A 13,042-nucleotide genomic window follows, 5' to 3' on the forward strand; every position below is an offset into this window, starting at 1 on the left:
GGGTAGGGAGGGAGAAGACTGCATGTTGAGAAATGTATGGTCCCAATATATAATATTTTACATAGGGGCAGAAAGAGGATGAACCCAAGAGCAGTGTAAACTGAGAATTTTGTAGTTTTTCATGTGCTTATCATTTCAGAGTAACAGAAGATCAGATAATAAGGTTGGCAAAGCCAGTAGAGCAGAAGTTCAATTGTTCAATGCCTAGTAGACATGGAAGTTGAAATAAGAACTGACATACGTTTAAGTGGATAGGGAGGGCACATGATGGGATGAGCACTCAGTGTTATATACAACTCAGGGCTAACTGAACTCTACGTCTGAAAATAATGATGTACTGTAGGTTGGCTAACTGAATTTAAATTAAGAAAAATAAATAAAAGTTTAAAAAAAGAGTAGATAGGGAACAGAACCAAAAGAAACATATGCATTCTGTCTGTTGATAAACACTTAAGTCTGAGTCTTATATAAAGTGAGTAAAAGATGAAGAAAATTCAACATGCAACCTATGGGGGAAAGCTCAGAACAAGGGAAAGGAAACAGTATCATAAAGACAGAAAGGAAAAGCATAAAAATGATCTATTACAGGACCCAAAAGAAAACTTCAAGAGACTACTTCCATCCCTAATAGAGTACAAAAAGCTACGCATGTTTTATAAACATGCATCTATAAAGTATGAGAAGAAAGATACAAACAGGATGAAATGGACATTCAATAGAATGTTATGATTGAAATAAAGGACAGGGAATGGTACAAAAATAATGCAACCACAGAATTAAAATCCCCATTGGTGATAAAGACCTGACTCTGTTAGAATATTGAATAAATAATGAGGGTTGCTTGAGTTACTCTTGGTGAAGAGGTAAAGGTCGGAGGTAGGTGGAATAGATAAAAGCAGGCAAAAAGAGAAAAGATCATTGGTAATCATGAAGAAGAGAACAACAAATAGGAGAAAATCAAATATATGAAGGGAAGAACATTTTCCTGATGAGGAAAAAAAAGAAAGAAAGAAAGAAAGAAAGAAAGAAAGAAAGAAAGAAAGAAAGAAAGAAAGAGAAAGAAAGAAAGAAAGAAAGAAAAGCCCATAGATGCAGACAGAAAGAAATAGTCATGTTTTGGGGAGAAGTAAATGACAAAGACCTACATCTAGACAAGCCTGACAATTTTTTTTTTTTTTAATTACAAGGCTAGAGAAGTTCTACTAAGATCCACGAAGGAAATAAAAGATGTTTTTGTGCTTCTGGAAAGCGCAGAAAATCATGTTCATATCAGACTTCTCTGCTGCCACACTGAATTACAGGAGATAATTACTCTAAGCTATTTTTTAGCCAACTGAGAGATAAGGACGGGCAATGAGCACTCAAACGAGTCAAATGAAGACATAAACCTAGGGAATTATAAAAAAGAGCCACAAAGCTAAACATGAATGTAGTGCATTCATTTATGCCCCTTGTCAGACCCTTTTGACCCCTTGCCTCCCTGGTCTCAGCACTTGCTCAGCTTCCCAGGCCAAGGAAACCTGTCAGAGTCTCTTGCCATTCTTAACAATAGTAAGTCCTGATTGTTCCAACTGGGTTTTGTCTTCCAACATCACCAGCTGACTCAGTCTTCCCAGGCAGGTGTTAAAGGCTAGCTTTGGCATGGGCTCCATCATACGTGCTACAGTGGAAGCTGCACTGGTCCAGGGAGATCCATTGAGGGAGGCTTGGCCTTTTCCACAGCTGCCAGTAGGGGCCCATGTCACAGCTTGTAAGTATGAAGGAGTTACCGCCTGTGGGGTGAACTTCGAGCAATGAAGAGAAAAGAGAGAAGAGCAAGCAGAGAAATGTTCACCCTTCTTCCCCCTGATGGGTCCAAGATTCAGAAGCTCCCTTGGCCTCTCCAAAGGTGTCCTGTGTAACCAAGGAAGCAACTATTTGTCAGGAAGCTGAGCATAGCTTGCCACCTTGTATTTGCTTCCCTCCTTCCCTGTTTTACTTCACTTTTGCCTCCCTGAGATTGAACCCTCTGATAAAACATCAGTTCCACAAACTTTACCTTAGGTTCTGTTTTCTGGAGAACTGAGCTAAAATAAAAGTCAAAGTTACTCTTAACAGGGAAGACACATAATGTAAAATTTCTGAATGATAATCTGGCTCCAAACACTCAAAACATCTAAGCAATATCAGAAAAGGAGTAAGAAAAGAACATAAGGCCACAGGAGAGTAGTGGAGAGAGGGGTGTGCTAATTTCTCATTTCCAATAGGGGAAACTCAAAAGATGTCATTACACATTTGATTCTTTTGAGTTGGAGAAATATAAGGTAAAGAATGTTTTCGGAAAAATGGTGTTAACTGTATGGAAAATTAAAAATAGAATACTAAATTTTAAAAACATTACAGAAAAGCAAATGATATCTGACCTGCAGAGAAAAAGACACAAAAAATGAGAAGGAAGTTTAAACATAAAATCCTAAAACAAGAGGTGCCTGGTAACTCAGTCAGTTAAGCATCTGACTTCAGGTTGGGTCATGATCTCAGGGTTCTGGGATTAAGTCTCAATTTGTGCTTTCCACTCAGGGGGAAGTCTGCTTGTCCCCCTCTCTCTCCCCCTGTCCCTCACTCCCGCTTGTGCTCTTTCTCTCTCAAATAAATAATATCTTTAAAAAACACTAAAATAAAATTAACAAATTTAGTCTTATAAATGTTGTTGAAGATATTTAAAGAAAAATAAAAGTATACACCACTAAATAAAAAGAGAGAATGATAGAGATGATAAAACAATTTTTGGAGCTGGAAGCAAAAAAGAGTGACAATCTACTAAATCTAAGAAATCTAAAGCCTAACCTAGCGATTGGGAGAGTCGTAAAGCAATTCAGAATTCCTAGACACTTAGGAATTTGTTTCAGAGCTTCTGGTGTATCAGAGGGGTGACTAGAAGGCAGAAGAAATACTGAAATCCTGTGTAAGAAGCACTCAGAACTCAAGATGCCCTGCACATAGCCAGGTGACTCCTCCTCCTTCACCTCAGCAGAATCAGAGATTCTTTCTCTGGAGAGGGTAACCTGACAGTCTCGGAGTAGGAGACTACATGTACAACTGAAAGTGGACTTTGCTGGAAACAGGAGGATAAAAGAACATGTGCAGACAGAATGTGATACCCGCTTCCCACAATTGCTCTTAGAATATTGGTATCAAAGTCGTTTCTTCCAGACAGAGGATAGGAAGATTATTCTCCGAGGAATCTAACTAGATTAGGTGAAAACATCCTCAAGATGCTGACATTGGTGTTTCATCTGAACCCAATCGGGTGATTCTGCAGAGAAGCCTACCATCAACAAGCCCAACTCACATGTAGTTTCTGAAAAAGATCCAAGTCCCCTAAAATATGAGGGAAAAGCCAAAGAATGGCTCTAATGTAAAAAAAAAAAAGAGAGAGAGAGACTGAAACAAATAGAAAAAAGCAAATTGGACGAAACTCACTGTATAGAGAGTATAAAACTGTAAAACTATAATTCATACTGTTAGATGAGGAAAAAACTGCATCCAAGGAACAAGAACAAAATGCTATTTTTTTCTTTTCAGTGATTCTATTTATTTATTTGAGAGAGGGAAAGAGAGCAAGTGTGAGGGGAGGGGCAGAGGGTGAAGCAGAGTCCCCTCTGATCAGGGAGCCCGAGGCGGGGCTCTATCATGACCTGAGCTGAAGTCAGATGGTTAACTGACTGAGCCACCCAGGTGCCACAAGAACAAAATACTACTAAGAACAAAAATTTCACTCCCTCTCCCTCTCCCTCTGTGCGCGCTCTCTCTCTCTCTCTGTGTCAAATAAATACATAAAATCTTTCAAAAAATCTATTTTATGTCAGCAATAATGAAAATGCAAACCTGAATGGAAGGAGTGAAAGATAAATTTGAAGAAATGCCCCAAGAAGTAAAGGACAAAGACAGATTAATATGAGGGAAAAGGTATTAATTGTCCCACATCTAATAATAGGAGTTCCAAAAAGACAGAACAGAGAAAATAGAGGAGGAGGAAATAGTTGAAAGAATACTCTAAGAACATTTTCTACAATGGAAGTACATGAGTTTCCAAACTGACAGGGACGCCCACATGTGCAGGACAATGGATGAAAATTACTACATCAAGTACATGGTCATAATCTTTTATAATATCAAGGACAAAGAAAAAATCCTAAAATTCTTCAGACTACTTGCAAAACATTAAGAACCAGGATAGCATCAGACTTAACAACAAGGCTGGAAACAACATATTCAAAATTTGGAAGTAAAATTACTCCCAATCAAGAATTACTAATAATTGTAGAATGATTTCACTATTTAAACTGTATGTGTACATAATTTTTAAAAAGATTTTATTTTTAAGTAATCTCTATACCCAGCGTGGGGCTGAAACTCACAACTCCAAGATCAAGAGTCACATGCTCCACCGACTGAGCCAATCAGGCACCCCACATAATTTTGATGAAAGTAAAAAATAAGATGAATGAGTCCTTTCCTAGTTACTTCTGTGCTTTTAAACTCAGTTGACTTGTTTTGGTGTGCAAAAAAATTTTTTCAAAGGGTAGGCATTTATTTACCTAGTCGTAGTAGTAGTGGTAATCTCTACACCCAATGAGGAACTTGAACTCATGACCCTGAGATCAAGAGTCGCATACTCTTCTGATTGAGTCAGCCAGGTACCCCAGTGTGAAAAAATTTTTAATGATAATATTAAAGGCTACCATCTATATTTTAGTTATTTTTAATTTTAATTCCAGCATAGTTAACATACAGTATTATATTAGTTTCAGGTGTACAATATAGTGATTCAATATAGTTTTTTACATTACTCAATGATAATCATGATAAATGTACTCTTACTTCTGTTCATCTATTTCACCCATCCTCTGCTCACCTTCCCTCTGATAACCATCAGTTTGTTCTATACAGTTGAGTCTTCTTTTTAGTTGATTTGTCTCTTTTTTCTTTGTTCATTTTTCTTTCTTAAATTCCATATTTGAATGAAATCATATGATTTGTGTCTTTCTCTGACTTATTTCATTTAGCATTATACCCTCTAGACCTATCCATGTTATTGCAAATGACAAGATTTCATTCTTTTCTATGGCTGAGTAATATTCCACTACACACACACATACACATACCCCACACACACCCCATAACTTTTTCCATTCATCTATCACTTGACACTTGGGCTGCTTCCATCTCTTTGGGCAAATACATAGTAGTGAAATTGCTGGATCATGTGTTATTTCTATTTTAAGTTTCTTGAGGAGGAGTCTCCATACTGTTTTCCATAGTGGCTTCACCAGTTTGCATTCCCACCTACAGTGCATGAGGGGTCCTTTATTTCCATATCCTTTTCAACACCTGTTGTTTCTTGTATTTTTATTTTAGCCATTCTGAAAGGTGTGAGGTGATATCTCACTGTGGTTTTGATTTGTATTTTGCTGCTGTTGATGAGTGATACTGAGCATCTTCTCATGTGTCTGTTGGCCATCTGGACGTCTTCTTTGTAGAAATGTCTGTTCAGGGGCGCCTGGGTGGCTCAGTGGGTTAAAGCCGCTGCCTTCGGCTCAGGTCATGATCCCAGCGTCCTGGGATCGAGTCCCGCATCGGGCTCTCTGCTCAGCAGGGAGCCTGCTTCTTCCCTTCTCTCTCTGCCTGCCTCTCTGCCTACTTGTGATCTGTCAAATAAATAAACAAAATCTTAAAAAAAAAAAAAAAAGAAAGGTCTGTTCATATCTTCTGCCTATTTTTAATTTGGATTTTTGGGGAGGTTTTATTGTTGAGTTGTGTAAGTTCCTTACATATTTTTGATAAATACTGGATATGTCATTTTCAAATATCTTCTCCTACTCAGTAGGTTGTCTTTTAGTTTTGTTGATTGTTTCCTTTGCCCTGCCACAGCTTTTTTTTTTTAAACTTAACAGACAGAGATCACAAGTAGGCAGAGAGGCACGCAGACAGAGAGGAAGAGAAGCAGGCTTCCCGCTGAGCGAAAAGCCCAATGCGGGGCTTGATCCCAGGACCCTGGGATCATGACCTGAGCTGAAGGCAGAGGCTTTAACCCACTGAGCCACCCAGGGGCCCCCTGCAGAAGCTTTTTATTTTGATGTAGTCCCGATAGCTTATTTCTACTTTCCTTTCCCTTGCCTCAGGAGACATATCTAGAAAAATGTAACTATGGCTGATGTCAGAGAAATTACTGCCTGTGTTCTCATCTAGGATTTTTATGGTTTCAGGTCTCACATTTTAGGTCCTTAATTCATTTTGAGTTTATTTTTGTGTATGGTGTAAGAAAGCGGTCCAGTTTCAAACACTGTTTGTTGAAGAGATTGTCTTTTTCATATTGCATATTCTTGCCTCCTTTGTCAAATTTAATTGACCATATAATCATGGGTTTACTTCTGGGCTCTGTACTCTGTTCTATTGATTTATGTGTCTATTTTTATGCCAGTACCATACTGTTTTGGTTACAAAACTTTGTAATATGTCTTAAAATCTGGGATTGTGATACCTCCAGCTTTGTTCTTTTTCAATATAGCTTTGGCTGTGGGGCGCCTGGGTGGCTCAGTGGGTTAAAGCCTCTGCCTTTGGCTCAGGTCATGGTCTCAGGGTCCTGGGATCGAGCCCCGCATCGGGCTCTCTGCTCGGTGGGGAGCCTGCTTCTTCCTCTCTCTCTGTCTGCCTTTCTGCCTACTTCGGATCTCTGTCTGTAAAATAAATAAATAAAATCTTTGAAAAGAAGAAAAAAACCTGTTTTAGCTATTTGGGTCTTTTTTGGTTCCATACAAGTTTTAGGATTTAGGATTATTTGCTCTAGTTTTGTGAAAAGTGCTGTTGGTATTTTGACAGGGATTGCATTACACATAGTTTGCTTTGGGTAATATGGCCAATTGAACAATATTTTTTCTTCCAATCCTTTAACATATTGTATCTTTCCATTTGTGTTGTCTTGAATTTCTCTTACCAGTGTTTTGTAGTTTTCGGAGGACAGGTCTTTCACCTCCTTGGTTAAGTTTATTCCTAGGCATTTTGTTTTTTTTTTTTTAGATTTTTTTTTTTTTTTTTTTTTTTTTTTTTTGGTCAGAGAGAGAGAGCGAGCGAGCACAGGCAGACACAGTGGCAGAGGGAGAAGCAGGCTCCCTGCGGAGCAAGGAGCCCGATGCGGGACTCGATCTCAGGATGCTGGGATCATGACCTGAGCCAAAGGCAGCCGCCCAACCAACTGAGCCACCCAGGCGTCCCGGCATTTTGTTATTTTTGATGCAGTTGTAAATGATACTGTTTTCTTTTAGGAAGTACTACTCAACACTTTTATTTATATTTCATTGGGAAGAACCTTGTCACAGGGTTATAATTAGCTGCAAGATTAGCTTCCCAAGGCTGGGAAATGGACTATTTATTCTGATTGGCCAAGTATCCAGCAATAAAATTCAGGATTTTATTAGGAAGGAAAAGGAGAAGAATAGATTTTGGAGTAGGATATAGCAGCTGTGCCAGTCAGGGTTGTCCAGAGAAACAGAAATATATATCAGAGATATATATTAGATTTATTTCAAGGAATTAGCCCACAGAATTGTGGGGGCTGACAAGTCTGAAATCTGTAGATCAGGTTGGAGACTCAGGCAGGAGTTGGTGCTTTGATCTTAAGGCAGAACTTCTTCTTTAGAAAACTTCAGTTTGTGCTTGTAAGGCCTTCAACTAATTGGATGCAGCCCACTAACATTACTGAGGGCCATCTCCTATACTTAGCCAAGTGATTTGTACAGGCTAAATACATTTACAAAATATCTCATAACAACACTTAGGTTAATGTTTGATTAAATCACTGGGTACTATAGCCTAGCCGAACTGACACATAAGACTATCACAGCAGTCTTTATCATAAATAGTTTATACTATTTATATATACATTAATATCTCCTTCATTTAATTGTGATAAAATCACAATAAATCCCCAAATAATCAGATATTTATTAAAGTGGTGTGATATCCTAACATATCAAAATAATTTATCTATTCCTACATTTCAGTACTTTAAAAATATCATACATGTGATGATCCTCTCCATTGATGCAGAAAAAGCTTTTGACAAAATCCAGCATCCGTTCCTGATTAAAACGCTTCAAAGTATAGGGATAGAGGGAACATTCCTGAACTTCATCAAATCTATCTATGAAAAACCCACAGCAAATATCATCCTCAATGGGAAAAAGCTTGCAGCCTTCCCATTGAGATCAGGAACACGACAAGGATGCCCACTCTCACCACTCTTGTTCAACATAGTATTAGAAGTCCTAGCAACAGCAATCAGACAACAAAGAGAAATAAAAGGTATCCAAATTGGCAAGGAAGAAGTCAAACTCTCTCTCTTCGCAGATGACATGATTCTTTATATGGAAAACCCGAAAGACTCCACCTCCAAACTACTAGAACTCATACAGCAATTCAGTAATGTAGCAGGATACAAAGTCAATGTCCAGAAATCAGTGGCTTTCTTATACACTAACAATGAAAATACAGAAAGGCAAATTAGAGAATCGATTCCATTTACTATAGCACCAAAAACCATAAGATACCTCGGAATAAACCTAACCAAAGAGGTTAAAGATCTGTACTCGAGGAACTACAGAACACTCCTAAAAGAAATTGAAGAAGACACAAAAAGATGGAAGACCATTCCATGCTCTTGGATGGGAAGAATAAACATCATTAAAATGTCTATACTGCCCAGAGCAATCTATACTTTTAATGCCATTCCAATCAAAATTCCACCAGTATTTTTCAAAGAGCTGGAGCAAATAATACTAAAATTTGTATGGAATCAGAAGAGACCCCGAATTGCTAAGGAAATGTTGAAAAACAAAAATAAAACTGGTGGCATCACGTTACCTGATTTCAAGCTTTACTACAAAGCTGTGATCACCAAGACAGCATGGTACTGGCATAAAAACAGACACATGGACCAGTGGAACAGAGTAGAGAGCCCAGATATGGACCCTCAACTCTAAGGTCAAATAATCTTTGACAAAACAGGAAAAAATATCCAGTGGAAAAAAGACAGTCTCTTCAATAAATGGTGCTGGGAAAACTGGACAGCTATATGTAGAAGAATGAAACTTGACCATTCTCTTACACCGTACACAAAGATAAACTCAAAATGGATAAAAGACCTCAATGTGAGACAGGAATCCATCAGAATCCCCGAGGAGAACATAGGGAGTAACCTCTTTGATATCAGCCACAGCAACTTCTTTCAAGATATGTCTCCAAAGGCGAAGGAAACAAAGGCAAAGATGAACTTCTGGGACTTCATCAAGATAAAAAGCTTCTGCACAGCAAAAGAAACAGTCATCAAAACAAAGAGGCAACCCACGGAATGGGAGAAGATATTTGCAAATGACAGTACAGATAAAAGGTTGATATCCAAGATCTATAAAGAACTCCTCAAACTCAACACACACAAAACAGATAATCATATTAAAAAATGGGCAGAAGATATGAACAGACACTTCTCCAAGGAAGACATACAAATGGCTACCAGACACATGAAAAAATGTTCATCATCACTAGCCATCAGGGAGATTCAAATCAAAACCACATTGAGATACCACCTTACACCAGTTAGAATGGCCAAAATTAGCAAGACAGGAAACAACGTGTGTTGGAGAGGATGTGGAGAAAGGGGAACCCTCTTACACTGTTGGTGGGAATGCAAACTGGTGCAGCCACTTTGGAGAACAGTGTGGAGATTCCTCAGGAAATTAAAAATAGATCTTCCCTATGACCCTGCAATTGCACTGCTGGGTATTTACCCCAAAGATACAGATGTAGTGAAAAGAAGGGCCATCTGTACCCCAATGTTTATAGCAGCAATGGCCACGGTCGCCAAACTGTGGAAAGAACCAAGATGCCCTTCAACGGATGAATGGATAAGGAAGATGTGGTCCATATACACTATGGAGTATTATGCCTCCATCAGAAAGGACGAATACCCAACTTTTGTAGCAACATGGACAGGACTGGAAGAGATTATGCTGAGTGAAATAAGTCAAACAGAGAAAGTCAAGTATCATATGGTTTCACTTATTGGTGGAGCATAACAAATAATATAGAGGACAAGGGTAGATGGAGAGGAGAAGGGAGTTGAGGGAAATTGGAAGGGGAGGTGAACCATGAGAGACTATGGACTCTGAAAAACAACCTGAAGGTTTTGAAGGGGCGGGGTGGGAGGGTGGGGGAACCAGGTGGTGGGTATTAGGGAGGGCACAGATTGCATGGAGCACTGGGTGTGGTGAAAAAACAATGAATACTGTTACACTGAAAATAAATAAAAAATTAAAAAAATATATCATACATGTGTGTATATATATATATATAAACTATTTCTGATTATTCATTAAATTTCTAAAAGTGAGATTATCAAGTTAATGATTATAAAGAATATAAAGGCCTATATTCCTATTGCCAGTGTGCTTTCCAGAAAGTTTGCACCAATTTACACTTACACCAACAATTTATGAATGCAATGTCAATGTCACTGTACTCTGGACAAAAGTAGGTTTTGTAATTTTATCAATTAAATAGATGAACATATTTTGTTTTGTTTTGTATCTCTTTACTGCTATATAAAACATTTAATCATTCACTATATTTTTATTGATACTTTCTATTTTTTCTTTTGTTAATTTTGTTTTTACTTTTGCCTAGTTTTCTCCTAGATTACTACTAGCATTCTTCTGATTGCTATATGAGGTATTTATATATTAAGAATATATTGGTCATACTTCCTGCAAATAAGATTCCTAATTTTCTTCTCTAGTTTTTTCTTATTATAAAACTTTTAGGGGCCCCTGGGTCGCTCAGTGGGTTGAGCCTCTGCCTTCAGCTCAAGTCATGATCTCAGGGTCCTGGGTTTGAGCCCCGCATCCGGCTCTCTGCTCCGCAATCAAGGAGCCTGCCTCTCTGCCTACTGATCTCTCTCTGTCAAATAAATAAATAAAATCTTAAAAAAAAAAACAAACAACAAAAAAACCTTTTAGAATATAAAATCCTTTAAGTAAAGTAAATCCTTCCTTTAAGTAAAGGAAGAAACTATAGATACTTCAAGTTTTCACTTAGGGTAAACACTTGATCAAAATTAATAAAGATATAAGGGAACTAAAACATGAAAATGAGATGATTTTCATACACAAAAAAAGTATCACTCCCATGGATGACTCAGTAACTAGTCACATCTTTCCAAAAAACATACTTAGGAAAACTCACATTTTTTCCCTGAGAATTCTTACATATGAAATATTTTTCTTCATTTAGTAGTATCACTAACTTTAGAATCTACTGACTGAATTGTCATTCCTAAGATGTCATCAACATTATGTTCAAATAAATTTTGAGATGATCAGTAATTTTTAAGAAAAAAAATAGGAGAATAAAAAATTAACTTACGATTTTTTCTGCTTCTAAATACATTAAAAAATGAAAAAAGCAAATAAGGTGTTAAATCTGTGATGGTAATAATAGCTGCTTGACACTGACATGCTACAAATAAATCTGTGTGGCAATATAAACTGACTCAGAGATTTGTGCCACATATGACAGCTCAAAATATTTTCATTTCCTCCTTAGTAATTTTTAGATTTTCTTATCTCATTGTCTATGAAAAGCACAATCATCCCACACATTGTTCTTGAATTGAGTTTAATGTAATCGGCCCAGAATTCTAGCTTGATTTTCAAAATTGAGGTGAAACTGAATTCCAAGCAAGTTATCTAATTTGACCAATAATTTAAACTTGTATAGTATAGTAATACTTGGAATTATTTTTCTACTCTAATATACTTCAATTGGTTAGTTGAGTCTAATTAGTTCCAATGATTTTTTATAAGGTTGGCAAAGCATCTAATTTGTTTTCACTTATAATTCCTAATTAAAGTGGGTTAGTGGCTATTCACTTATTTTACTTACAATATTTTCACTTATCAAATGTGTTATGACTTACTGAATCTATGCATATTTTTAAAAACCTTTTCTTTTATGGTTCTTTCTCTAATGCTTTAATCATGAGTCTGGTCAAATATATTTTGTTTACCAGCTTCTTGCATTTTAATTTTTGTTAAAAAGCAAAAATTTGCTAATAATACATATATGTTAATTTAAAAAAAGCAAAAAATTCCCCCCAATTTATCTTCTGCTTTTTCATTTTGTTTATGGTATTTTGGGCATATGTTAGTTCTAAATTTTAAATAGCCAAATTATCAATCTCATACTTTAATGTTTCAGAGTTGCATGAGTTTTCTGAGGTTCGTGTGCTTTATTTCAAGATTATATATATATTTTTAAAGGTTTTATATATCTATTATATGTTACATATATATTATTTATTATATATAATATATACATTTATAACATATATATTTTTTAAAGATTTTATTTATTTGTCAGAGAGAGAGTACAAGCGGGCAGGGGGAGCAGCAGGCACAGGGAGAGGAAGAAGCAGTCTCCCTGCTGAGCAGGGGGCCTGATGTGAAACTTGATCCCAGGACCCTGGGAGCATGACCTGAGCCAAAGGCAGACACTTAACTGAGCCACCTAGGTGCCCCTTATTTCAAGATTATATTAAAACACTATGCATGTTTTTTGTATAGTACTCTTTTGGCTTCATAGTTTCAAGTTAAATTTTGGTATCTATGGAAATGATGGTATTATTTTTCTACATTTAACCTATTAATATGGATGTACTATACGACTAGGCTTCCCTACATTAAATCATCTTGCATTCCTTAAATTTTCATGTTTTAAATATTTGAGTCTTTTACGAATTTTGTGTTATTACAAGTGGCATTATTCTATAATTTTCTGTATTATGCTATGTTTAGGCAGGTTTATGGTGATCACATTATGATGGCTTCTTAAATTCCATCTGGAGGCTTTTCTTGTTTCTCCATACTCCAAAATGATCTTGAATGCTTTCTCAGTTTCTTCCAAGGTATAGATTTTTTCTCTTTTTGAGCTTATTTTGGTAATTTATATT

The sequence above is a fragment of the Martes martes genome, assembly GCF_963455335.1.
Source record: "Martes martes genome assembly, contig: scaffold_362, whole genome shotgun sequence".
NCBI lineage: Eukaryota > Metazoa > Chordata > Mammalia > Carnivora > Mustelidae > Martes > Martes martes.